Below are 27,288 nucleotides of genomic sequence, written 5' to 3'. Positions count from 1 at the left end.
GGCCACATCCTCCATGAAGCTTTTACTGATCCCACTAAGTAGAAGGGAACATTTCTTTTTTTTTTTTTTTAACATTTTTTATTGATTTATAATCACTTTACAATGTTGTGTCAAATTCCAGTGTTCAGCACAATTTTTCAGTCATTCATTGACATATACACACTCATTGTCACATTTTTTTCTCTGTGAGTTATCATAACACTTTGTGTATATTTCCCTGTGCTGTACAGTGTAATCTTGTTTATCTATTCTACAATTTTGAAATCCCAGTCTATCCCTTCCCACCCTCCACCCCCGTGGCAACCACAAGTCTGTATTCTCTTTCTATGAGTCTATTTCTGTCCTGTATTTACACTCTGTTTTTGTTTGTTTGTTTGTTTTTGTTTTTGTTTTTTAGATTCCACATATGAGCGATCTCATATGGTATTTTTCTTTCTCTTTCTGGCTTACTTCACTTAGAATGACATTCTCCAGGAGCATCCATGTTGCTGCAAATGGCATTATGTTGTCAGTTTTTATGGCTGAGTAGTATTCCATTGTATAAATATACCACCTCTTCTTTATCCAGTCACCTGTTGATGGACATTTAGGCTGTTTCCATGTTTTGGCTATTGTAAATAGTGCTGCTATGAACATTGGGGTGCAGGTGTCATCCTGAAGTAGGATTCCTTCTGGATACAAGCCCAGGAGTGGGATTCCTGGGTCATATGGTAAGTCTGTTCCTAGTCTTTTGAGGAATCTCCACACTGTTTTCCATAGTAGCTGCACCAAACTGCATTCCCACCAGCAGTGTAGGAGGGTTCCCCTTTCTCCACAGCCTCTCCAGCATTTGTCATTTGTGGATTTTTGAATGACAGCCATTCTGACTGGTGTGAGGTGATACCTCTTTGTAGTTTTGATTTGCATTTCTCTGATAATTAGTGATATTGAACATTTTTTCATGTGCGTTTTGATCATTTGTATGTCTTCCTTGGAGAACTGCTTGTTTAGGTCTTCTGCCCATTTTTGGATTGGGTTTATTTTTTTCTTATTGAGTCGTATGAACTGCTTATATATTCTGGAGATCAAGCCTTTGTCAGTTTTACTTGCAAAAATTTTCTCCCATTCCGTAGGTTGTCTTCTTGTTTTGCTTCTGGTTTCCTTTGCTGTGCAGAAGCTTGTAAGTTTCATTAGGTCCCATTTGTTTATTCTTGCTTTTATTTCTTTGAAATGTATGTCAGATAATGTTTTGCCTATGTTTTCCTCTAGGAGGTTTATTGTATCTTGTCTTATGTTTAAGTCTTTGATCCATTTTGAATTGATTTTTGTATATGGTGTAAGGGTGTGTTCTAGCTTCATTGTTTTACATGCTGCTGTCCAGTTTTCCCAACACCATTTGCTGTATTCCATTGTATATTCTTGCCTCCTTTGTCGAAGATTAGTTGACCAAAAGCTTGTGGGTTCATTTCTGAGAATGGAACATTTCTTGACTTGTAAAATTGTCTTGACTCTTGTACAACTGTATTTCATTTTTGCAGCCCATTGAAACCCTCGATGAGAGGGGCAGCTTTCAGAATTTGAGGCCTCTCAACCTGGGAACTATCCTTCTACTTTCAAAGTTTATGACTATTAAGGTTGATAGATTTTAGATAGGATCATAGAGTAAACTTGAGATAAAAGATAAAAAATGCACAAGAGAACTTACATTTACTAATAGAGTAAAAATAAACTAAAAATGAAATCACACCACATAGGTTCCTGTGCTGCTTGGTTTGTACAGTTGTTGCTCTTGAATTAAATTATTTTCATAAATAAGACATATTTGTAGAATCTAATTTCTTAAAATTATGGGCTTGGTTTCACAAGCTAGTATATATTCACACAATGAAATATCATGGAGTTTTAAAAAACAATGATGAAGCATATCCTAACATGAAAAATCTGCAGGATGTATTGAGTGAAAAAGAAAATGAGGTGCAAAACTGAACATTTTGTGTAAGAAGGCTGGAGGAATAAGACTATATTTGCAGTTAAGTGTATTTACATAATCACTGGAAGGATATACAAGAAACTAATAAAAGTGGTGACCTGTAGTAAGCAAGGACAGCGTGAGCTGCATGTGGATGATATAGAAATGAGACTTCTCAAATATATTGTGTTCCTTTTTACATCATTTTGATTTTTTGATTCATGTGAATGTATATATTTTGAAAATTAAAAATAATAAATACAATTATGTGAATCTTAAAAGACAACAGGAGGATTTGAAAAATACTTCAGAGCTGATAAAAAATGTTAGCCTATGAAGTAACTATTTTGTGGGATACCTTTATTTTACATAAATCAGATTTACAAATGAAAAGGTAAATACAAAGCATAGAAAATTTGCAAAGAACAAGATTTTATGAATCTGGCTTCGGACGAATAAATATATGAAAAGGCTGGTTTTCTGGCACGATTAGAAAGATTTTGGGTCTAGACCTAGTATGCAGGATCCTGCAAAGCAGGAAGAAAGGAACATTGTGTAGGCAGCAACTGTAACAGAAATAAACAGCACTCATAGTGCACTGGGCAACCATTTCTTACTCATGAAAGTACTAGACATATCCTTGGAAACTGATAAAATCTATCTAACTGTTGTCAGGAGGAATAGGAGATGAGAATACCAAAGAATATTCTCATCACAAATTAAAACATATAGAGAAACAATAATTACATTAGTTAAACAGATTATAGTCTGGAAATCAGACTAGTGAAATATATAAGACAAGTGAAATATATAAGAAAAAATGTATAAATCAGGGGTTGGTGAGGATCATTTAATGTTGTTAGGAAAACTGTTTGGAATACAGTTCAGTTTAGAGTAAAATCTCTTTCCATACATCATTTGGAATTAAGTATTCAAAGAGCCCTCAGAAAAGTGCAAATCAGAGTGTTTATCTGTTATCATTGAAAGGGGAGAAATTCCTAAGCAAAGAAATAAAAAAAGAAATGAAAAGTGCAATGATGGACAAATCTGGCTACCTGAAAATAGAAACTTCTGTACTAAAAGCTGGCGATAGACTGAGAAAATGCTAAAAGTAAATGAAAGAAATAGTAGTTTTGCAATATAAACAACCTACACAAATGGTTAAGGAAAGCCTAAACTCCTCTCCCATCCTACCCATTAGGGCTGGAAGAGGGAGAGGTACACATTTGGAAAGACCGGCAGTGTGAGTTATGGGGGCAAGATCTGATTGATGATTTGGATAGCATTCTGTGTCTAAATTTTGTTTTGGTTTTTTGTTTGTTTTGTTTGTTTTGTTTGTTTGTTTTGGGAGGATAATTAGGTTTATTTTATTTGTTTGTTTTAACAGAGTTACTGGGGATTGAACCCAGGACCTTGTGCATGTTAATCAGGCGCTCTGGCAGTGAGCTACACCCTCCCCCACTGTCTAACTAAATTTGAGAACTTTAATATGGCAGGATCAGGTCACATGGTTGTGTATTTTTTATCTAGCAGGTGCTTAAATTGACCCAGAATTAGGAATTTGAGTGGTGAAGTGGAAGGAAGAAAGGAACATACTAGGTGGACTGATAGCTTGAGTGACAACCAAGATTTTGAGATGGGTGATAACATGACAGTTGGAGAGATGAGTGTAGGTAGAGTGCATCTATGGGATTGAGTCTGGGCCCCGACTGGAAAAGAGAGTGGGAGATTGAATGACAAAGACAAGAAGAGGGTGAGACAGTCAGATGGCATGACCCTGAGGGAGGAAATGGGATTGCTTGTGAATTAGGATCTGGAAATGTTACTATGGAGAAAGTTAATCCCTGTGGCCTTAGTCTTCACTCTAGAGAATTTTTTTCAGGAGCTGCATTTTGCCCAGTGTTTGAAAGTAGTGTTCAGTGATAAGGCTGAGGATGTAGAGGTGGTTTGTTTTACTGTGTGTAAAAGGGGTTTCCAGAGACCCCTGTGGATTAGGTTGGAAGGAAGGGCAGCAGCTGGGGAACACATGGAGTGGATAAGAAAGTATAGAGAACACTGTGGGCCTGAAAACAGGAGAGAAGGTAGTTACAATGGTTTGTGTTTTGAATAGAGCCCAAGGGTGACAGGGGTGGGAGCCCCAAGTGGAAGTAACTAGCAAGATTCCTGAATTGGCAGGTATGATTATCTCTGGAGCCTGATCCACTATGTCTTTGTGATCTAAAGGGAATATTGTTAGGCTTTAAATAACGAAAGCCAGTAGGTCTCAGGTTTCCTAGGCATTCTCTGATGTCTGCATAGTCCCAGTGTTTTGAGTTAGCTTTAAGGTAGAAAGGGAAGATACAGCACTACTATTAATTTAGTAAAATCCAATTTGTCACATCTCTCTGCCAATGACCCAAGAATGAATGGTAGCCATCATACTAGGTGCTTCTTTATTATAGAGGTATCTTCTGTTTGGAATCCTGTTTCCTCCTACTGTTCCATTTTACCTGAAACTAAGTACTGAGGCCACTGTTGCTAGGGTGACTGCAGCAACTCTGATAGCTTTTACATTTTTAAATACAATTTTTGAAGGTTACTTTCCATTTACAATTATTTCAATGTTGGTTTATTCCCTGTGTTGTACAGTACATTCTTGAGCCTATCTTACACCCAGTAGATAGGTTTGTACCTCCCTCTCCACTACCCTTATATTGCTCCCCCCACCCCCACTGGTAACCACTAGTTTGTTCTCTGTATCTGTGAGTCTGCTTCTAGTTTGTTGTAATTACTAGTTTGTTGTATTTTTTAGATTCCACATATAAGTGATATCATAGAGTATTTGCCTTTCTCTGTCTGACTTATTTCACTTAGCATAATGCCCTCCAAGTCCACCTGCGTTGCTGCATGCTGCAGATGGCAGAATTTCCCTCTTGCCTTCTTGAATTACCAATGCAAAGCCCAATTTGCTGCATACCTCTTCTTGGGATATGAACCTTTTTAAAGCTAGTAGCTAATGATCTCTTATCAACTTTGTTTATTTATTTAAACTTTAATTTTTAATTTCAATTTTAAAAATCTGTTGTAGGGACAAGAATAGGAATTAGAATTTCCTGAACAAATAAAGCATTGGTACAAGAATCTGTATGCTTACAGGGAAACAATGATGTGTCGCAATATCTAAAATTTTTAATGTTTTCAGTAGAACAAATGTCTCTTTTTTTCTCCTATTTTAGATCTATCCATGCTAATGGAATGTAACTGGAACTGACTCTGATGATAAAATCAAGGACCATCAGGCAAGATCATGCAGTAGGAATTTTTGCTTCCGAATGAAGACACCGACATTTAGAATTTCTACTTATTCTAAGGTATTTGAGCTACAGTTTTACTTTAATTTGACTCCTTGGCAGTCATTTTATAATATTGTTATCTATCTATATAGATTTCAGAAGTTTAAAAGTTTTTATGTTGGAATGGTTAGCTTTTAGGGAAGAGTTCATATCCCCACCGCCCCCGTCACCACCTATTTCCTCCCCCAAACCTGAGAAGAAATTCAGAGTTTTAAGGGGAGGTAATTTTTATAATTAGGAAAGCATGTCAGTTATAAGAATTACATACTGAGTGCAGGTTAAGATGCAGTATAGAAGAATGGGGATAAATAAATAAATGTCAATTTAATAATTATTTTATTTATGTCTTGACCTTCTGAGATGAGCAATTGAATTTAGCACTCTAACACAGTGTGCTTACATGATACAAGAGATCTTAGTGATTGTCCTTTAGTTTGATTTGGAAACCTCTTTCCTGTTCTCCTAAACTTGTTAATGGCTTTCTGTTCACCAAGAAGTGTCACTTATATTCCCTAAGACTGTCCCTGTAGGACCTTTGGGATCTGATAGGTTAGTTTATTTGGACTAGATAAGCCAGATATGTAATTAAAGAGTCAAGTGACACTTCGAAATCATGGGACAGATCTCCCTTTTAAAGACTATATAAGACAATTGAAAGCAACAATTGAAAGCAATAAAAGGAAACATGGTATCGACTGAAAACAAACATAGTGCTCTCCATTTTTGTAAAATTCATATAAATTCCAAACAGGGTATAGTTAGCTAGGTGTTCATTTAAAAACAAAATATTTTCCTTTTAATTATATTTTTCCAAATAGGCGGGAAGTATGGAAAGATCACTATTTTAGGGGACAGAGTTGGTTGGTTCTCTGTATACATTATTGAGTTTGTAAATTAATCTAGCTAGGATATAGAGAAGACGAAACTCTTAAGAAAAATGTATCACTTACTACTAGGATTATTACTTTCATTTTGTTCTCGCGTTTACTCTGGGGCTCGGGAGAATACTCTCATCTGAAAACCATTTAAAAGCAATTATAAAATGAGCACATAAAATCGTAGTTTAGTATTCCTGTCTAAGTAATATAGTTAAGTTTTATATTCAGATATCAACTGAAGAAGTTAAGTTTAGAGAATAGGAAGTTCTGATCAATTGAATTTGCTGACTAATTGGTTGTGGTTGTTAACTAGTTATGGTTCTACTTGTGAAAGTGTCCTATAGCCAAATTCGGTTGCTTAAATTCTTACATTAGGGATTTCTAATTCATCAGTTTCTTGTATCTCCCATTTGCAAGCTATCACAGCATGATAGTCCCTATTTGTCACTTTCCTTTCAAACATGAAGAAAAGTAAAAATTTCACAAACTTGTGCTTGGAAGTTTTATATAATGCATTTTGACAATATTTTCTCATACAGTTTTTTGAAGAGGATTTTTAGATTTTGAGATTGTGGGATTTTGTGGGGTTTTTTGGGAGGGGGTAATAAAATAAAATCAATACTAAGGCCCTAGAACAGTTGTAAGGTTATGTTTTGGATTATAGTTTACATTAAATTAAAATGGTACCTTCTAGCAATGTTTTGTTTGGACTCAAGAAAACATTTGAAAATAAATTTCAACAAGATCTATTGAGGGAACAGGTATTACTCTGTGATACGATGGAAAGAGCACAAGCTTGGCTCTACTACTTTCATGCTACCCAGAGGAATTGACTAATGTTTCTGTCTTAGTTTTCCTTTTCTAGAATAGTTAATTTTTAAACTTGTGATGAAAAATGAAATAATGTGTATAAAATTATATAAGATAATTCTTTTCAATGTGAGATTGGTGCACATTCTTGCCAACAATAGAGAAGACCACACTACTGAAGTATCATTTGCAGTTACCCTCATCGCAAAAAACAGGTCAACTCACATTACTACTGAGAAGCTTGTCAAACCAGTTTCAACATTAATGACAAATATTATGCTTGGAGAGAAAGTAAAATGAGCTTTTGGCAAAAATCCCTTATCAAAGGCATACCATCTGGAAAAGCAATTACTGTCATGTGCATGCTAGCAGAATTTCTGTTTTTCAGTTGGATGAAAGCACTGATGTGCTGAGGACATACCAGCACTTCATATGGAAGTGATACTGATTATCACTGAGAAATCCACACTAACAGAGAGGTTTTTGTTGTTACTTTGTTTTGTTCATAGTGATGGTGGGTGGTGTTTTTTTTTAAGCTATTGTTACCTGGAAAAATTGCTGTTACCTGGAAAAATTGTTACCTGGTTCCTCTGATCAAAGCCTAACAACTTTAATTGTAGGAAAGGATATCAATTTATATCCTGCTTTTTTTCAGGGAGAAGAATTGGCATTCAGTAATGTGATTTCTCTTTGTGATTTAATGTTGAAGAAAACAGTAGAAATTGTGGATGTCAGCAGTTTTCAGGATTTTGTGAAGAAATGGTCAGCAGGTATAGAATCCTGCTTTTCCACAGTGATGTGTGCAGGCTGTGTAGTGTGACAGGGCTTTACATGTCTGTTAATTTGTTTTTTAGTAAAATAAGATAAATAGTTCTTTACCGCTGATAATCCCATTTCTGTGATTTCAAGGGTGCTTAAACTTACATTTACTTTTTCAAATCGTCAGATTACAGAACTCCATATTCATAGTATCATGAGTTTTAATGTATAAGGATTTTTTAAAAGTCTAAATTATGGTACAAAATAATTCTTCTCTAATAATTTGACCATTTCCCCACATTGGATTTTATTAATTTATCAAAGGAAAAACAATGAATTTTTATTGTACATGTTTAAAAACCACAGCTAAATTTTGAAATAGAACATGAAGAAATACTTTCCAGAGCCCTAATGCTAGCAGAGACTGGATTAGGAATCTTTTTGCTCTTATCTAATTGAAGCATTTAACATCCAATTTTGGGTGGGATTTTTTTTGGGGGGGGGCATTCAGTGGAATGCTGAAAGTAGACTTGAGAAGGAAATATTTCTATAAATTCTAGGTCCATGTTCAATCATAATATCCAAAATGTATAACACAGTTGATTTATAATTAGAATTAGACGTTCTTAATTTAGTGGAGATAAAGAATAAGAAAGAAACTTGTTGAATTCAATCCATATCTGGAGCCTTGAACATCTTGCAAGGAAGTTATCAAACACTAATGGGGTGTGGCAAAACAACAAAGGTGCCTAATTGAATGGGCTCTGTCTGGCCAAAGGTGAGATGCTTTGAGCATTAGTAGTATACTTGTAATATAAGCAGTCACATCAAATATATTTAAACCCATGAGTTCATAATGATACTTTAAAAAACTCATTAGTTTTCTTTGGAGTGTGCTAAGTAACCAACTGTACCTGAAGGTAACCAAATAGTGGAAGAGAGAAAGTTTCTTTTCTCAGGAGTATTCTAATTATTAGTATTCTAGTTACAGTTAAGGGGTGATAAATAGAACATCACCGTATCATAGTGAATTCCTGGACCCTAAGCAAAGATCATCAGTGGCTGCTAACAGCACAGAAGAAAGAAAGGCAACTAGACATTAGGTTTCTCTTAATGAAAATTCACAATACTATCTATGAAGTATCCTTGCCCCCCAGATTGAACTTGAACCTGAATCTGATCAAGCCTCTAGCTCTAACTACCAGTTTACAGGAAACAAGACAGGGAAACAAATGAAATGATACCATGGGGATGCAGTTAGCAGAATCGAGGCTATGAAGGAGTCCTTGGGACACACAAGTTTTTTGTTTTGGTTTGTTTTGTTTCGAACGAATAAATTGTAAGGAACAAAAAAACAGAAATGAGGGAGGAAAACTGAAATTAATAGCAATGTTTGGACTTTATTTCGGTCCAGATTTTAATAAATAAATTTTATAAAATAATCAGGGAAATTTGAAGACTGGATATTTGATATTAAGAAATTGCTATTAATTTTTAGGTGTGATAGATAACAGCAGGTAGTTATATTGAAAAAGTCATTATCTTGTAGAGATACATATAGAAATTTTGATGGATGCGCAGATATGTCTGAGGTCTGCTTCATTATCGTCTGGAGTAGAGGGGAGGCTGTGAGTATGGATGAAACAAGATTGGCCATGAGTTGATCATTGTTTAAGCTAGGCACTTGGGGTGTTGGAGGGTGGTGGTGGTGGTGTAATTCTTGTTTTGTTTTTTTCTAATTGAAGTTTAGTTGATTATACTATTATATAAGTTACAATATAGTAATTCACAGTTTTAAAAGATTATACTCCATTTATAATTGTCATAAAAATATTGCTGTATTCCCCATGTTGTATAATATATCCTTATAGCTTATTTTGTACCTAATAGTGTGTACCTTATTTAATACCTATTAAGTGTTTTATACCTAACAGCCTTTTAATCCCCTACCTCTGTCTTGTCCCTGCCTTCCCTCTTCCTACCAGTAACCACTAGTTTTTTCTCTATATCTGTGAGTCTGCTGCTTTGTTGTATTCACACATTTGTTGTATTTTTTATATTCCATATATAAGTGATAATCATACAGTATTTTCTTTGACTTATTTCGCTTAGCATAATGCCCTCCAAGTCCACCCATGTTGCTACAAATGGCAAAATTTCATTATTTCATGCTTTTTTATGGCTGAGTAGTATTCTGTTGCATATTTTACCACATCTTCTTTATCCACTCATCTGTTGATGGACACTTAGATTGCTTCCATATCTTGGCAATTGTAAATAGTGCTGCTATGAACATTAGGGTGCATGTATCTTTTCGAATCAGTATTTTTGTTTTTTTCAGGTATATATACCCAGGAGTGGACTTACTGGATCATATGTTAGTTCTGTTTCTAGTTTTTTGAGAAACCTCCATACTCTTTTCCTAATTCTTGATATTATTCTCTAAGCTTTTTTGAAAATTTCTGTAAGAGGTCCATGAATTTGCATTTTTCTCTTTGTTGGCTTATAAGAATATAATTGAATTCTGTATTTAGCATCCTGCTGAGTGTTTATTTCTAATAATTTCTTGAGTCTTTTGGGTTTTCTATATAGAAAATCATATCGTCTATCAAGAACAGTGTTACTATGTAGTGCTTACTGTTTACCAGGCTCTATTCCAAGCACTTACATATATTAACCCATTAGATCCTTGTAAGAGCGCCAGTGAAGCAGATGTTAAATTGCCTGAAGTTGCCTGGCTGGTGTGTGTAGGGCTGGGATTTGAATCCAGGCCCTGCAGTCTGTGCTTCTCTAGGTTTTATATCTCTCCTTATAACATTTTATTTTTAATCTCTCCACTCTAATCCTTATACCTTTTATTTCTTTTGTCTTAGTGTGCTGGCTAGAAGTTAAACTTTTAAATACCAGTTTGTAATTTTGATTTTGAAGTTGTCTTAATATTTAGGGAATCCAGAGTCCAGTCAAGTTTACTTCTTTATAAAGACGAGGTACTCACTGAAAGACTAAGAATTAAGTCAGTATGCAGCCAGAAATCAAAGAATAAAATGCATTGTTAACAGCTTCTCGTTTTTTTCCCAAATTATATTTACCCTCCATCTGTAAGCAGCCTATTCATGGTTCATTTTACTTTCAATCACTTGTTAATTTTTTTTGCTCTTATTTGCTGAATTTCTTTGTGACTCTTCGATAAAATTACTTTCTTCCCCAACCCCCACACCTGTTGTATAATTACAGCTCATTGACTTTAAATAGGCTGCATGAGATAAAATTAGGCAAAGCACTTAAGCACACTGTTTAACACATAGTATGTATCTAGTAAATATTTGGTTTAAGAGAAAGATACTTCAAAATTTTGTCTAAAAATCATTCTTCTTTAATTTTTTAAATGGGGAGAGGCAGATATGGCTTAATTACTTTAAGAAGTCCTAGGCTTGGGGCAGGTGGGAAAACCTGTTGATAATGTGTTATGGTGGTTTAATGAATAATCTCTGTGTTCTCTGTAAGGCATTTATAATAGTTTCTGTCTGAGTTTGGGAAAGATTACTGAGAGAGTTGGATGCCAAAGGAATACTTCTCTATTGCGGGTGGGAACAATTTAGGCGAAAATGTGACTTGCCCCAGCTCCATGGATTTTTAAAAATTGCTCTTTGGCCAGTGGCAAAGTACATTATGATAAAGTAAGCATGCTAAGTTTGATGAAAGGAGGCATATAGGCTCCAGTAAGAAGGAAAATTTTTGGGTTTTCCCTCAAGAGAAAGAGATGGGTCATAATTATGGACAGTCTTTTCCTGAAGGTTATGGAAGGTGACCATCTGAAGACTTGGCATAGCAAGTTAAAAGTGCTATTTTTCTGTCCTTCACCATCTTCCTCCCTGCAGCCCAGATGCTTATTATTTTGTATAGCAATAAACTAAAACCAGCTTTTAACATATCTTTAATGGTGGTTTTAAAATTATATTAAACTATTTGGAAACTAAAGGTTGTAGAGGCATAAGAATTTCTTTCACTTTCCAAATGACAGTTGTAATTATTGAAGGGCATAGCTATTAAAATTGAATAACCAATTACTAGAGTGTGTTAAAGAAGAAGAGTTTGCTTTGTTGAGCTATAGTTTATTCATAAGAAATAAAAGATTTTTTGACAAATAAAATAAATGTGTGTGACAGAAACTCACTCTCCTATCTGATCATGAAAGCTTTGAGTGATAAGATGAAATATTTTCCAAACTACACCTGGATGCTATGGAAACCAAAAGGTGATATGCAAGATAAAGCGTAGTTGAGAGGCAGTCAGTTTAACATCTGTTATCAGTTAGTTGGTAAAGGCATTAACACGTTTATTGTTCTGAAGATGATCTTAAATGTGGGGGCATAGATAATGTGGTCAGTTATAGAGTATGGATTCATTGAATTTAAAAGAAAGCTGCTATGAAGAAAACAAAAATAATAATAGTAATAGCTAATATTTAATATTTACTATGCATCAGACACTGTGATAGACACTTTTTTTTTTCAGATACAATCCCAGTAACCCTGAGAAGTGTTAACTACTATTACATCTATTTTATGTATAAGGAAATTGAATCTTAATAAGGTGTACTTTGAAATTAACTCACAGCAGAGCCAGGATTCCTCCATCTGTATCTTGGGGTGAAACCAAAAGCTTGAGTTCAGAAACTTATTTTTAATCAGAATCAAAAAGGGAAGCGGATTCTGGTTTAAACAAGTTGCAAAAGCATAGATTTGGGAGAACCATGGATTTAGGGATTTTGCTAGTTCAGTATAATTTTATGATATAGAGCTTGTGAATGTTATTGTAGTCACAAGTATATATTAGTTGGATTATAGTGTCTCATATAAGAAAAGTCATAGTTCAAACATGCTAGCCAAACCACATTTTACTATTTTAGAGAGGAAGGAGGAATGCTTTGATTGGTTTTGAAAATGGTGTTTGATATGGAGTGACTTTCAAGTACTTTATCACTTTAACGTGTTCAATTAAAAATGAACATGGAAATGAATTTTAATAGCTATTAATATTTTCAAGAATTTTTGCACATTCCTTGAAATTAAAAATTCCTTACATTATTAAGAAACATTCTGCCTATTACATGTCTAGCAATGTAAACATAAAATTAGGTGCAAAATTGAGAATTTTTGTCCTTACTCTTAATGTCGTATGATGCAATTAATATTAGTAAAAATGGAAAGCATGAAGAATTATAGTGTAAGACCTGCATTGCTTGTAATGTGGTTTATTTAGTTACATATAAGGCTTTCATTTATATTTAGGATTAAGTATCGTTTTTCAGTTGACTGTGCAACATGAAAAAAAGTTTAGGCTAAGCCACAAAGGAAAACTTCAGTAAGTTCCAGAAAAGCTGAAGCTACACATGTCCAATCTCTCACTGCAACAGCAGTTTAAAATGTACTACCCCAACCACTTGGAAAAATCAAAGAAAATATTCTTTAAAAATATTGACTCAAACAAGAAATCAAATATACAATAACTGATTATCTAGCAAGCTGAAATGAGACTCAGGCAAAGACTGATACGGAGCTTAGAAAATTGATATTTAAAAAAGAAATAAATATACTCAGCCTCTGAATTTAGTTTAACAAACAAATAAAAACAGCAAAATAAGTGCCTAGGACGAAGGGAGGATATAAGTAAGATAAAAGCAGAAACAGGTGAATTGAACAGAAACTATAGGATTTAAAAATCTAAGAGCTATTTCTTAAGGTTAAAAAACAAAGTAAATATCTGACTGATCTTATCAAGGAAAAGATAGAAAACCAAAGTAAGAAAGAATAAAGGAGACAAAAATAGAAAAGAGAGGCCTCTCACTCCCTTATCTTCCGAGATGGCCCAGACTCTGTCTACAGATGTGTATCTACTTTTACTTTAACCCCCACCCCCTTCCCACCTCTTGGCCTCTCTGGCTTTTGAGATGGCCTACACTTGGTCTATGGAGTATGCATCTCTCTGAAAAAAATCTACTTTTACTCAACAACAACAACAAAATTGAAAAGAGATTTTTAGAATTCTAAGAGAGCTCTGTTTAGTAACCCTTCACCAGTTTATTTAAAATCTCTAAAATGAATTGTGAAATACTCAAACTGCTTTAAGAAGACGAAAATCTGGGTAAACAAAAACTATGGATGAAAGTTCAAGGAATTTTCTCAAAAAATTGGTTCTGGGGCCAGATCATTTTGCCAGTGAGTTTTTTTCTAGCTTTCAAGGAACATATAATTCCTGTGGTGAGAAACTGTTCTAGAGATTATAAAAAGATGGAAATATGCCTAGTTAATATTATGAAATCAGTATGAGTATCTTACTTCAAGGGAGTGAGATTCTTTTGGGGGGATTACTTTTTTAGTTTCTACTGTAAGCACAGATTTTTCTTGAAATTGAGACAACTGAGAGAAAAAAACCCAGAAATTAAAACCTTAGACAAAGATGTCTTTTCATCTATTAATACATTTACTGGTGTTCCTAGTACTCTTCATTCTTTTGAGTAGATCTACATTTGGATCTGATACTCATGTAGATCCAGATTTTGGATATGATACTCTTTCTCTTTAAAGAACATTTCTTTAAAACAGGTGCACATCTTGTAATGGATTTTTCTCAACCTTTGTCTAAAAACATTTCCACATTCATTTGGAAATATATTTTAACTGGGTGTAGAATTTTAGGCTGGCAGTTTTTTTTCTTCTGGTACTTGGCAATGTCACTCCATTGACTTCTCATTTGTATGGTTTCTGATGAGAAGTGTATGTTTTTCTGTACATAATGAGTCCTTTTCCTCAACTCCATCAGCTTTTAACATTTTTTTCTTAATTACTGGTTTTCAACAATTTAATTATGATATCTCTAAGTGTGGTTTTCTTTGTTTATCCTTCTTTTATTTTGTTGAGCCTTTTGGATCTGTGGGTTTTATGGTTTGAGAGAATTTTGCCCAATATTTCTCCAAATATTTTTTCCATCATCTTCTTCCCTCTAGTTTTTGGATCCTGATTATTTGATATATTGCTACAAATTATTGGTGGTTTCTTTCTTTCTTTCTTTCTTTCTTTCTTTCTTTCTTTCTTTCTTTCTTTCTTTCTTTCTTTCTTTTCTTTCTTTCTCTTTTTCTGTATTTTTTCCCTTTGTGCTTCATTTTGAATATTTTTTATTGCTCTGTTTTCAGATTAGTTGTCCAGTTTGCTATTAATCCTATCCAGTGTATTTTTCATTTCAGACATTGTGTTTTTCATTTATAAAAGTTCAATTTGGGCCTTAGAAAAATCTTACACTTCTCACTTCTGCCATCTCTTTCTCTGCCTTCTTGAGCATGTTGAGCATAGTTATAGAGCTCTTTTAACATCTTTATCTGCCAAGTTCTGTATTTCTGTTGGTTCTGTGTCTGTTTTTATTGATCTGTTATTCTCTTGGGTAGAGGGCATATTTTCCTTTTCATTTATATGCTTTGTAAATTTTCATTGAATGTCAGACATGGTGAATTTTATGTAGTTTGGGGTTGGATTTTGTAGTGTTCCTTTAAATAATGTTGGTCTAAGTTTTGGCATACAGTTAAACTTTTTGAAATCACTTTGATTTTTTTTTTTTGAGGCTTGCTTTGTTTTAAGGAAGCTTTGGTACTGTAGGTCCAAAGCAGCCCTTTTCCCTAGAGCTAATTTAGAGTTGATACCTTTTGATGACTTTACTTAATGGCTTATGTATTATGAGGTCTTTCTGTTCTACTTGGTGGGAATACAAATTATTCCTACCCTTGTATGAGTTTCAGTTTCAACTCTTTGGCCTATTTTTTTTTTTGAAGTATAGTCAGTTATAATGTGTCCATTTTTGGTGTACAGCACAGTGTCCCAATCATGCATATACATACATATATTCATTTTCATATTCTTTTTCATTGAAGATTATTACAAGATATTGAACATAGTTCCCTGTGCTATACAGAAGAAACTTCTTGAAAAATCTATTTTTATATATAGTGGCTAACATTTGCAAATCTCAACCCCCCAGATTTATCCCTTCCTACACCTTTACATGGTAATCATAAGATTATTTACTATATCTGCAAGTATGTTTCTGTTTTATGGATGAGTTCATGGTGTCCTTTTTTTTCTTTTTTTCTTTTTTCTTAGACTCCACATATAGAGTGATATCATATGGTAATTTTTTTCTCTTTCTGGCTTACTTCACTTAGAATGACTATCTCTAGGTCCATCCATATTGCTACAAATGGCATTATTTTATTCTTTTATGGCTGAGTAATATTCCATTGTATAAATATACCACAACTTTTTTATCCAGTCATTGTCAATGAACATACACGTTGTTTCCATGTCTTGGCTATTGTATATAGTGCTGCTGTGAACATTGGGGTGCATGTATCTTTTTGCCTTAGAGTTCCCTCTGGATATATACCCAGGAGTGGGATTGCTGGATCATATGGTAAGCCTATTTTTAGTTTTTTGAGGAATCTCCATTCTATTTTCCATAATGGCTGCACCAAACTACATTCCCACCAGCAGTGTAGGAGGGTTCCCTTTTATCCAGACCCTCTCTAGCATTTATTGTTCATGGGCTTTTGAATGATTGGCCTATTTGTTTTTCATTGGTCCTTTCCCCAACCTTAGGTAGTTTCCTCTCACAGATGACAGTACCTGCCAAAGGCTTAAAGGGAGGCTCCTGCAGATTTCCAGAGCTCTGTGATGCAGGTCCCTTCTCTCTGGTGTGCTTTTTTTTTTTTTTAACATTTTTTATTGATTTATAATCATTTTACAGTGTTGTGTCAAATTCCAGTGTTCAGCACAATTTTTCAGTCATTCATGGACATATACATACTCATTGTCACATTTTTTTCTCTGTGATTTATCATAACATTTTGTGTATATTTCCCTGTGCTATACAGTGTAATCTTGTTTATCTATTCTACAATTTTGAAATCCCAGTCTATCCCTTCCCACCCTCTACCCCTCTGGTAACCACAAGTCTGTATTCTCTGTCCATGAGTCTATTTCTGTCCTGTATTTATGCTTTGTTTTTGTTTGTTTGTTTTTGTTTTCTCTGGTGTGCTTTAACACACATTCTGGCTGACACAAATGTCAGTCTGTCTCCTCAACTCTGAGACAGCTGAGAGTGCCAGGCTCTGTTGAACTCCTCCCTCTCTAGCTTCATTCTGAAAACTGCTTCAGGGGTGTGAGGTGAGGCAATTGTAGGGCTTACCTCATTTTCTCTCCCTTTTCTCAGAGATCCCACTCCTGCTTTGACGTTGTCCAGTATTTGAAAGCTGTTGCTTAATCTGCTTTATCCACTTTCCTGGTTGTATAAGCTAGAAGGATTACTCAGATCCGTGTTTCTGCATCATAGCTGTTTGTGGAAATACTTGATTATCTTCTCCTTCTTCTTTTCTGTGGGTTAAGATGTGGGCCTAAGTAAAAGAAGCCGAGAAACCATTTGGCATGTTCAAAGTGTTTCAGGTATTAGGCTTACCTGTAACTGAAGCAGAGGAGTCCCTAGTTGCCTGTGGTCCAAACACTTGATAATGATAAACAGGCAGTTCGGTCTGGTGCATCCCTTCTCGCTTTCATTCTCTGGAATCTGTTGCAGTGATAGGGTGGTTGATCCAGGCTTATGGTATTCTGAATCTTGGTCAGGTACAACATAGTTTTAATAAGTTCTAATATTCTTGCAACTGAATTAAGACCTGTTTTTATTCACTTTTTCTTAGCTATTTCTATTTGCTGTTCACCTTTACTTTTACCAGGTTTTTTGGTTATGTTATTTGCTAGTTAGTTATTTAGCTCATTGTTATTTTTCACTGGGTTGTATTTACTTCATCATGTGTTTTTCTGCATCACAGTAACCTTTAGGATCTTGGAAGGGTTTGATCTTTATGCATTATATCTTTGGTTTTGTTCCTACTTCTCTGTTCTTGCTTTCCTTTACTCAGAAATTAATGAGCAGATAACTGAATAAAAGTCTGTATCATAACTGAATTGTGATATATACTATTGATTTAATGTATTTTCAAAAAAGAAGAAACACTATTTTAAAAGTCCTTAGAAATTAACTGACAGAAGCATACAATTATCCATACAATTTGTATACCATCCTCTTTGGATTCATAATAAAAGAATGAGTCTAATCCTTTTTCACATTCTGACATACTGATTTTCCTCACCTTTGCTTGCTTTTTTACACATTATGATTGTCAGTATAGTTTTGAGTCACATGAGAAATGTTTGGAATTTAACTGCTTTTCTTTTTTGGCTAAACTCATAGTTTCAGTTTTTCTGTAGATAAACTGTGAATTAAATAACTTCATTTCTGAGTCAGCTGGAAACTTTTGACAGATATCCAACACTTGGGTGATAATACTTTGTGAAATGTAAATTGGTCACACCAGTGTCTCCCAGCTCTGATAATTCTGTGATCTATTTTGAGGGACTGGGCAATTTCTCTTGCCTTTAATTGCTGTTGCTTGTCTTGCAACAGTTTTTGCATCACAATAGCTTTTTATTTCAGTACTTTATCATAGTTCAGTCTTTCTCAAAACATTTTCAAGTAATAGACTTTCAAATTGAGCTTAAAATTCACTGTATGTGAGTTTACCAGTGCAGTTAACTCAACTGTGGTCATAATTGGATAAACAGATACCTTCACTAGAAGGGTATTTCCCGTAGGTTAACACATGGGCAAGCTGTGACGTACGTCACAACTTAGTCTTTTGCTTGGCTACTGGTACGTTTTTTGAACATTAATTCTGATACTTCTCCTAGTTTCAGAAACCTAAAAATATTATTTTAAGAAAAATAGGCATCTTTAGAATTGAGAAAATATGGTTTAGGAATTTAGTATACAGTAAGCCAGCATAAAGTCTGTCAAGTAGTAGAATTATTTTATAAGTTTTGAAGTGATCAGGTAGTTAGAAGAATTAGTGTTGAACCTATCCATATGCAAATGTATGGTTAACATTTTAAGAACTGAAAAAGCAGTGAAACGATGCAAAGAATAGTAACCTAAGGTAAAAAGACTAATAAACTGGCTAAAAAGTTAAGTAAATATGTATGAAGAAATCCAGCACAAAATTAAAAAGAGAAATAACAAAATGGAAAATATTCACAATTATGATCTTAAATACTATCTAAAATAACTATGAATATTTAAAAAATATTTACAACACTAAGATTCCACTAAGTACATTGATAAAGTCATGTCCATGAGGTCATAAGGGGACATAGAGAAAACAAACTTAAGGAAAAGAGTTCAACTTTCTGGGTAATTAAAATAATAGTGAAAAATCTTTTTGTACTTATTGAATAACTATAATGAAGTGGTTCATAGGAAATCAAGTACTCATGAATTTGTTTTGGAATTGGTACAGCTCATTTGAAGTGTAATTTGGTAGTATATATCTTAAAAGCCATAAAAATATCTATGGCCATTGATTTAATAGTCCTTCTCTTGGAATTAGCTCTAAATAAATAATTCAAGGAATAAAAAGGCTATATTAGAACTATATTCACAGTGTTATTTATTTGGTAACAGTAGGAACTGAAAACAACCTAATTGGCCAAAAGTGGGAAATTTGATGTATTATGATAAATTAATACCCAAATATTTCATATCCATTACATATAAATGTAAGTACTCTGACAACAGGGACTGTATCTTTTTTGTTCTCTGCTCTGACACCAGTGCCTAGAATAGCTTGGCTTATTGTGGGTACTCAACAGTTGTTATTACTATTGAAATGAACAAATCAGTGGAATACTGTTAAATTGAAATGTACACACAGAGAACTTATTCTCAGGTACCCTAATGAGTAAGGAAGATAGGGAACAAGTTGGTTGATGAGGAGTTTTTTGGAGAAGTTTGAAATGGAATTTGAAAGTTCAGTAGGATATGGACTCTTCTGAGATCCTTGAATTGGAAAAGGTACTACAGTCAGTCTAAGGAAAGGCTTGACAATAGGAATTGCTGGAGGGTAAGGTCAATAAAAATATTATGACATGACTTAAATGTGGAATTAAAAAATGCCAGTGAAATTATTTATAAAACAGAAACAGACTCACAGACCTAGAAAATAAACTTATGGTTACCAAAGGGGAAAGGAAGGAGGATAAATTAGGAGTGGAGGATTAACAGATGCACACTACTGTATATAAAAGATAAACAACAAGGGTTTACTGTATAGCACAGGGAACTACACTCAGTATCTTGTAATAACCTATAATAGAAAAGAATCTGAGAAAGAATATGTCTGTATATATATGCATAACTGAATTGCTTTGCTGTACACCTGAAACTAATACAATATTGCAAATCAACTATACTTCAATAGAAGAAATTCAGCTGAGAGTGATAATTGTAAGTATGCTTATAGAGTGAATATTAGTTAAGACCAAGATGAAAATTATAAATCTTTGGTTTCAGTCAAATGGTTATTGGATTAAAGAATATTAATCCAGTATTGCATGTGAAGTGGGAGGACGGAGTTTGAAGAAAATGTGGAAATGTTGTAATTATATTGTTGACAACTGGTCAGGTGAAATTAGGGACATATGTGTGTTTAACTTTCTAAGAGCAGCTCCCTTTTATCTTCTCACACATTTTAGTTTTCATACAAGTTTTCAGGAGTATATTATATATAAATGTAATGAATTTCCTGTAATATATTATTGCTATAAGAAGATCTATTAGGGAAAACTCATGAAATTGCCATTTTTTGAAGGCAAAATGTTAGGCTGTTGGCAATTTCATGTGGTTGAACCTAGTATTTTTTTCCCAGATTGATTACATTTTGTCTATAAGTTCTCGATTTTTAATGAAGAGAAGGGTATATTTTATAGTTAATTTTCTAGGAGATATTTCTTGGTTCTGTTTCTGTACAAAAGTAAAAACAGATTCATTGATTTGCAAAGAGATAGCAAGAATATGAATTAATGTTCTTTTTTAAAAGTAAATTTTACCCACAGAGGTAATTCTTCTTTTAAAAATGCTAACAAGATCAGTAAAACTAAAATCTATCTTGAGCATTTCTGTAGTCCTGGTTCTTTCCCATTTTCTCTGGAGTTAAACATTTGGTGTCTATCTTTTCAGATATTTTCAATCCATTTATATTTATGTATATACATACATATATCTACACATATACACTGATTTATATACACATATATACATGTATACACACATTTGTAGGAAATATATAGTATTGTGTGGATTATTTTTTAAAATTGAACATTTATGTAGTTTGGCAGTATGATTTTTTTCACTCTACAACGTGTTTTGATCTGTGTTTTGTTGTTTTCCAGTTTCTGCATTGTATTTTGTACTATGGCTGTACCAGTGTTATTTGGGCCCTCAAAGTTCTTACTACGGACTGTTTATAATTTTTTAAAACTACAAGCAGTGAAGTCAAGAGTATCCCGTATGTACTTCATGCACCTGCATGAGAGCCCTTTAAGATAAAGAGAAGTAGAATTGCTGAATCACGTGGTATACGTACTTTAAAATGTTCTGTTAGGGAAAATTTCAAAAATATGCTGAAGTAGTCAAAAAATAGGCTAATGAATTTCTACTTGCCTTCAACAGTTATCAGTCCTTGGTCAATCTTGTTTTATCTGTACTCTGACTCACTTTCTCCCCTTTCATATTTTGAAACAAATCCAGATGATACGTCATTTGATCTGTAAATATTTCATATGTTTCCGGAAAAGGTAAAACTTTCTTCCTCTTTTTTTTTTTAAGAAAAACAATCATAATACCATTATCAGACTTTAATATTCTTTAAATTTTTTAAATATTTAAATATTATTTAAACAATATTTAATATTAATAATACCTAATATTAAGTATTATTCAGTGTTCAAATTTTAAATTGTTTTAATGTCAGAAACATTTTCTCCCCCTTCTTTTTTTTTTTTTCTCGCCTGTTTGAATTAGGATCCAAATAAGGTTTGAGAAAGAGACCAGGTCTTAATATGATTGGAAACTGGTTTCAAATTAGCTTAATTTCTGATTGAAGTAGCTTCCATTGCCACCAGAAACTAAAGAAATCTTCTTATGGAAAAGATAATCTCACTCACAACCTCTATAGTTTTTATTATGCAATATCTGACATTCAGTCTCTAGATTCCAGTCATGCCAAGAGTCACAAACAAGAGAAAATCAGATATAGAAACACAAATGAAAAGGTGTGGACTTCAGTGCCACTTCCTTCATCCCTCTTTTGTTTTAGATGAGAAATCCGACATTTGAATTGTTTTTCCCTTATAGATAAAGCATCATTTCTCTTGATGTTTTTGTTACATTTTCTTTTTCTTTAGTTTTTAGAAGTTTTAACTCTGAACTGTCTTGGCATGAATTGCTTTGGTCTTGTTCTACTTAGGTTTCACTTAGCTTCTGGAATCTGTAAATTTATGTGTTTTGCCAAGCTTGAGAAGTTATCAGCTTTTATTTCGTAAAGCACTTTTTCAGCCTTACTCTCTTTGTTCTCTCTTTTTGGGACTCTGATGATGTGGAAGATAGGTTTTTTGTTATAGTCCCACAGGTCCCCAAACTCTGTTTATTTGTTTTCAGTGCTTTCTCTCTGTTGTTCAGATTGGGTAGTTTCTGTTCTGTCTTCCAGTTCAGTGTTTCTTCCCTCTGTCCTCTGCATTCTACTGTAGTTCTCATCCACTGAGTCTTTTATTTCAGTTATTGTATTTTTCAGTTCTGAAATTTGCATTTGATTCTTTTATATATATATTTTTTCTTTGCTGAGACTCATTATTTTTTGTTTGTTTCAAGTATGTGTGTAATTACTCCTTGAGACATTTTTATAATGGTTGCTTAAAAATCCTTTTTGGGTAATCTTAACATCTCCATCATCTTGGTATTGGCATCTGTGGATTGTTTTGTTTCATTCAGTTTGAAATATTCCTTGTTATGATGAGTGATTTTTATTTGATACCTGGACATTTTGGGTATTATGTTCTGAGACAGGATCTTATTTAAACATTCTGATTTAGCTGACTTCTGGCACTGCTCCAACATGGGAAGGAGAAGAGTGCTCTGCCACATAACTCCCCGGTGGGGATTCCTCACTCTACCTCTGTTGACTTTCCAGTTGGTGGGAGACTTTCCAGCTGGTTGGTGATAGGAGTTCTGCCCTCAACCAACTTTTCCTAGGCTGGGAGGGGCAGTGCTTCAGTACTCCTCCCTACATGGCCTCCACAGAGGAGGGCCTTTTTACTATTGGGCAGTGGTGAAAGGCCCAACTCTACTAGGCCTCTTCTGACACCAGCCTATAGCAGGGAGGGCGAAGTGCACCTTCTTACTGCTGGGTGGACATCCAAGCTCTCCATGTGGTCTTCACTGACACTCTGCAGAGGGAGGTCTCATTTTCCCCTGGTGGGGACCAACTTGCAACTGACCTTTTCTGACACCACTGTGGTAGGGAGTGAGGGGTGCCTTGTTACATCTTGACAAAGGTGGAAGTGTAGGCTCTCCACTTAACCTTTGCTAGTTTTGTATTGTGATGTTCCCCTCGGTACAACAGCTTTTTTTTTTTAGATTATTCCTTTTCTGAACTTTTGACTCAAGAGAACAGGATTTTATTTGTTCATTTTGGTTTGGGGGGCCTGGGCCTGTTGGTATTTATGGATTGCCAGCTTTTCAATTCCAAGTCTAAGATATATAGGGCACAAAAGAAAACTCATAGAATTCACCACTATGTTTTCCTTGAATCTGGAGGTCCCTACCTGATCTGCCTTTAGTGTCATCTTAAGTTTGTTGTATATGTTGTCCAGGGCTTTTAGTTTTACTTACAAGAATAGGGGAAAATATATGTATCCCACCTTCCCAGAGGTGGAAGTCCTCAAGTACTTTAAAGTCTTTTTTTTTTCTAATTAAAAAAATTTTTTTCAGACTGGAGCGGTAACTAGGTTGTTTGTTTGTTTGTTTATTTAATGGAGGTACTGGGGATTGAACCCAGGACCTTGTGCATACTAAGCATGCACTCTACCACTGAGCAGTACCGTTCCCCCTTAAATTCTTAATTGTTAAGTTTTCATTATAATTAAAACTACCTGTTAGTCTATTTGCTCTATGCTTGATTGGGTAGAATTTTATCACTATGGCTCACTTTTAGGGCTTTAGAAAAATTTTAAATGAAAGTATGGCTCATCATCTAGAAATAGAAGTTTGAGAATTAATCTTTTAGTCTTAATTATTTTAGAGAAAAATAATTTTCTATATTCCATTTTATTAAAAATATATACATAAAATCTCTAGTTTTTGTTTGCTTCAAGAGAGTATCCCAAGGTAGCTTATATATTAATTATGTACATCTTAATGAGTCAAGAATAATACTTTAAATATATTAAATTTACTTACTGCCACCTCTCCCCTCATTTTCTAAAGTAGATTGCCTTCATTTTATGTGATTAATCCAAATAGATAGACTGTCATGTTGTTTTCCTAATTCTAGGTTCTCCTCACAGCTATGTCAGAGAATAAGTTGACATGCTAAGAAATCACTAAGTACTGCTATGAGGGGTTTAGATATAAATGTAGTAAGTTTAATATCATTTTAAATACTACCTAGATTTTTTGTAGTGAATTCCTGATTTGGGCCTATTACATGCCAGGCGTCAAGCTGGAAGAATTTCATCACTTTGATTTTGCTGTTTGCCTGTAGTGCTTTTTAGTTTTCTTTTGGATCAGGAATCCCTTACAGGGTCTGCTTAAAGCTGTAGTCTCTTTCCACAAACATTCACAGATGTTTAGAGAGTTTGAGGACCTTCTGAAATCCCCCAGAGTTCACAGGCCTTGGGTCAGCCGTCTGCTCTGTAGTTTTTAAGACATTTTTACATGCTTTATTATTGTCTTAAATATCACAACAACCCTGAGAATTAGTGAGTTGTATTCATATTTTACAGTGAAGAAACTGCTGCTCAGAGTGGTGTGTGACTTATCTGGTATCAGGTGGCTGTCAGACGGGAGTCTGAAATTGAAGACTTTCCTAAATTGTTAACAATTCCTTAGAGGGCATCAGCATTTTCTAAGGTTCTTGATACCTGTGTCAGATTGCTTCCTAATAAGGTTGTGTCACCTTTTCCTCACTCTCGGCACATGAGCATGCCTTTTCACCACATTATCACATTGAGCTTTCCCCCACCCCAGTGTTTGCTAAATTGATGTATACAAAATGATATGTAATTTGTTTCTTTCTTTGTATTTAAGGTCCTCTAGCCACTTATCCATCAGTCTTACCAGTTTTTATATCATTATGTATAAATGTTTAATATACTAAGAATATTAATTTTGTCATGTTTTTTACAAATACTTTTACCCTTTTTATTTACCTTTTAATTTTATATTTCTTTTCTACATACAGAAGTTTTGAAATAAGTATTCAGATTTCCTCTAATTACTGTTTCCTCTAATTTTTTTCTTTTCTTTTTTAGTGTAGAAATATCCAAAGATTTGATGTGCTTAAGTGAATGGAGACACACACTTTTCTTATTTTAAAAACATAATGGGAATCTAAAAGATTAAGAAAAGGAGTATTATTTAAGTTGCAGTTACTTGACTTTTTGTCATATATTTATTGCTTATTGGTCTTTCATTGTCTTTAAATATTTTTTTGTTTAACTAATGTTTTGGAATTTTTATAAATGCTATTATATAGAAATTTAACTTTTTTCTTCTAAAGTAGGTAATTTGTTCTGATAGCATTTAATGAATGTTCTACTGTTTGAAGTCTACCTTTATCATATATAAGATTCCCACATATACATATTTATATAATGTTCCTTTGATCTCATTCCTTATCACTATATAATTTTCATACTGTTTTAATGTTATATTATTTAATGTAGCTTTTAAGTTTTCTCTTACTAGACTTTCAAAAATGTTTGTCTTGCCTTTTTTATGTTGTTAATTCTTGCAGATTAACTGGAATATTTCAGTTAAAAATAAGGGTACAAAGGATTTTGATTAGAATTGCATTGGGTTAAAGATTTATTTGAGGGGGAAAATTGATATCTCTTTATTATTACACCTTTATGGTTGATCAGTGGTGTTATATCATTGTTCAGTTCCTCCAACCTTTGCTGTACTTCTTTGTGTTTCTTCTATGCATATGCACCTTAGTGGGATCTTCTCTAACTTTGTACTCTTGGGGACTTTCCTTATGTTCTCTGGCTCCCAGGAGTCTTTTCCTGGACTTCTCACTAGAAAGCTGGGGTTTCTTTCCGTCAGAGCCTTAGTGGGCTTCCCCTTCACCGTTGCATAGATATATACCCTATTGAGGCCCTCCTAGTTGAAGCAGTCAGGGAAAAAAGGAGAAATACATAGTGAGGATGCCCGCCACCCCCATACTCTATTTTGCCCTGGCTCCTTTTTCTAGTTCCTTAGGATGGAGGGGCTGATTTTCTCTTAGGCTTTTAGGTGTCCTGCCTCAGTAGTATAGCTGTGTAACTTGGACTGACTTCAGAGTGGGGTCAGGAGAGGAAAAAAAGAAAAGGAATGGGAGCCCCCACCCCCCAACACATAGTTTCCAGCTCACAGATGCCCCTTTTACTCCAGTGAGAAAGAGGGGATTTCTCTTGGAGTTTTTGCTGTGTGTGCCTGCTGCATAATTCTGGGACTCTGCTCATCCTCATGTCAAAGTGGTAAAAAAAGAAAGAATTTTTTAAAAAGAGTATACTCACTGCCATATTTACTGTTCAGGTTTTTACTTTCCTCACCAGTATGCCTACCACTGTTTGCTTTTCAGAATTCTTAGATAGCTGCTTTTAGGATTCTCTCTAGAGTTTTTACTAGTTGTAATCAGCAGGAGAGATGTAATGGGCTTACTTATCTTGGCTTTCACTAAAAGTCAAGTTATTTCATTCTGAAAATAATTTCACTTTCTAAAATTTCTTTCTTGTTCCTTGATTACTGCATTTTATGAAGGGATTTTTCACATTTTATGGATATACTTGCCTCTTGAATCTCTCTGAAGATACCAATTAAAGTTAAGAACATCTTACTTCTTTTTGTTGCCTTCCTCTCTTTTCTGTGGGTCATTGTGCCCCTGCTTTTTCGCCTTAGTGCCTCTCTCAGTTTTTATTAAGTAGCAGGTGATTCTTGGCTGTTCTTTATAACATTTTCAAATGAGGCTCTAAATGAGTGATTGTTCAACTTGAATATATGTAACAATCCTTTGGGGACCCATTTTAAATGCATTAGCATTGCTCACAAAAATCTGATTCAGTAAGGCTGGGGTGGGGCACCTAAACACTTCAGGTGATGCTGGTAACATCTTGTTAACTGGTCTAATTCTGCAAAGGTCAATATTCTTTACAAAGCATTGTCTTCCCCACTGAATGTCATCACTGACCATGGACTCTGCAGATTGGTTTCCCACTTGCTATGGTAAATGGGAAGTGAAGTTCCCTTTATCTTTGCATTTGCAAAGACAAGGCTAACAAGCTGGAACCTGTCCCTCCCTTGGTTTCTGCTCTAGGAAAGGAATTTATCTGCAGATAGGGTTCTGATTAATTCTGAGTTGTCTTCCCTC

At 34.3% G+C, this 27,288-nt stretch overlaps 1 protein-coding gene across 10 annotated transcripts in view; it reads left to right on the top strand.

Moving 5' to 3' along the window:
- NCOA1 (nuclear receptor coactivator 1) overlaps nt 1-27,288 on the top strand; it is a 212,411-nt gene that overhangs the window by 43,863 nt on the left and 141,260 nt on the right. For 9 of the 10 annotated variants that reach the window (XM_072938138.1, XM_072938139.1, XM_072938130.1 and 6 more), the window contains exon 2: nt 5,164-5,298. The gene's annotated coding sequence lies outside the window, so the exon portion shown is untranslated. Of the gene's footprint in view, nt 1-5,163; nt 5,299-7,719; nt 7,739-27,288 lie in introns of those variants that run through there. The other variant, XM_072938137.1, reaches the window with a different exon arrangement.

Source organism: Vicugna pacos, chromosome 15 (genome assembly GCF_048564905.1).
Source record: "Vicugna pacos chromosome 15, VicPac4, whole genome shotgun sequence".
NCBI lineage: Eukaryota > Metazoa > Chordata > Mammalia > Artiodactyla > Camelidae > Vicugna > Vicugna pacos.
Note: the sequence above shows the minus strand (reverse complement) of the source record. Positions and strands in the feature narration are given on the sequence as shown.